Genomic DNA, 2,360 nt, shown 5'->3' with positions numbered 1-2,360 from the left:
CCACATATGCCACATACATATGGCTTTTAGCCSTCTTTTGCCATCCATCAGCTTTTCCAGCTCTTTGACGCTATTTCAGCAATTAAGTTGCGTGCGAGCTTACTTTTGTAAGTTTTTGYTTTAGTCAATATCCCTAACGAGAGGGTCATGAAATTGAATTATTCATTAGAGCGCTGAATTTTGTTGCAATCGTTATGCCGTACAGCACTGTAGTAGTCTACACTCATGCAGGCATGTATTTGTTGTATAGTTTAACCTTGTCTGCAATTTTTTCGTTCAATGCAAAATTGATTTCGGACGAGAGTATCTGTGAKTACTATTGAACAAGGTCGCACCGATGCTATGCCACACTCAAATATSTAAAATTTTGCGTAATAACTACCTTGTCATATTTGAGGTTTTGTGATGGGTTTTTTTGATTAAAAGGGGCCGCTGAGTTCTTAATTGAGGCAGGAAATTTTATTTCAAATTAMTCTTCAGTGGAATGAATTACTACTTAAGATAATATTGTAATATATGAGGAACTTGTTCAAATCGGCTCACTACAGCATATAGCTGCCATATAAACTGAACACATAGTTACTAAAAGAAATGCACCTGTGAAGGTTATATTAGCTTCGGTGCAGCCGAAGTTAACGTTTTTTCTTGTTTCTTGTGTCATAATGGATAGATTGATCGCATAAATTGCKCCAAATTATGAGCAATGCAATGATACCAAAAACAAGCTGCCATCGCAGCCACACATCTGCATTGTATGCATTTTACCTGCGGCATCGTTGTATGGCACATCGTTGGGTGTGGTTTGCCATAAGCGCCCATATGAATGCGCTTGCTCGCTTCGCTCATATAACAAGTACAATTTGGTGTTCGGAACTGATTACGCACTCAAGTGGGCTTGACATATTGAATTATTAAGCGCGTATGCACATCCTTCATACACGAGCATACTCAGGCATACTTATGTACATACATGCACAAATTTACGTMTATAACTTTAGTGCAGTCGACTCTCGTTAATTCGAAACTCGAGTGACTCTTAAAATATTACGAATTATCGAGTGTTTGAAATATCAAATGTTTCGAAATTTGTGAGAGGAAATTAATAAAACTTTGAATTATTAAGTGTTGATCAATTATTATTTATTAACTGCTTATCTTATATCTACAACGTTAAAAGTTTAGAGGTGCATTCATGTGTATATACATATGTGAATTAATTAATMTTTCGAAAGAACTCTGTTATACCTGTTTGCTTCAAAGTATATTGCTGCTGCTCAGATTGCTCAATAACTTTAAGAGAAAAGGTGAATAAAATTCTTTTTAGGAGAACTGCTGTGATTTATAAATAGTAACATTTTCCGCTTTTATCGTTCTGTTTTCATCCAAGCTTTTTTGTTAGCACGATAATCAGTAGAAAACGATTTCACAACCTTTAAACATCGCGGTTTCATTGATTTTCCTGTCACTCAGGGCTTAAGTTTTTCTGATCCCCCATTTTTTTTTCCCACCTTCTTCTACTTTTTCGATAAACTTCTTCTTTTCAGCAATCGTCAAACATTTATGCTCTCTAGAGTACAGAACAAAGACAAAGTTTTAATCTGTATACCAAAGAAAGTGCAACCATAACTGAATGATAACTAAACAAACCAGTTTRTGAGAAGTGTGTGTCAAAAAGTCACACTAATCATCACAAAAAGAAAGGCTGGTGCACGTTGCTACATGTTTGGAAGTTGTCGCAAAATGCACTTACACTCCTTCCACCTTCTCTCTGCAACATTGAATTGTCGAATGTTGGACGCCTATGAATTTGAATTAACCGAGTGCATAAAAATGTATTGGTTCAATTCGATATATAAAGATGTTATGTAGGGAACTCGTGACAATTTTTAAATATAAAGTGGTTCAGAAAATCGCAGATTTGAATTAACAAATATCGACTGTATGTATATTTAAGAAAGCAATGCGCCGTGAGGAAACCTAATGATAAGTGAACAAGTTAAGCGTGTTTTCTAGATAACATATACTATATTTCTTACCATGCTTTTGTGAATATTCGAATGACCTGATTTTAAATATGAAGAAAGTAAAAACAAGAATGGAGACATTCATATAAATCAGTAAAAAATATAATTTTGTTTTTTTAATGTATTAATCCCGAAAATATGTGTAAGGAAGACCTTAATAAATTTTTATTTTTCATCTTTATATCTTTATTTATTACTTATTAATCTTTATCTTTATCTATTTCATGTGTTGGTATCACAGACAATACCACGACCTGCTTAACTACGCWTATTAGAATTATTCATATATTTCATCCACTATTAAGACAGGTTTCACGGCCGAAATATGTCTGTGTG

Source organism: Bactrocera latifrons, unplaced genomic scaffold (genome assembly GCF_001853355.1).
Source record: "Bactrocera latifrons isolate USDA-ARS-PBARC rearing strain unplaced genomic scaffold, ASM185335v1 scaffold_135, whole genome shotgun sequence".
Lineage (NCBI taxonomy): Eukaryota > Metazoa > Arthropoda > Insecta > Diptera > Tephritidae > Bactrocera > Bactrocera latifrons.
The sequence above is the reverse complement of the archived record's forward strand: the minus strand, read 5'-3'. Positions refer to the sequence as shown.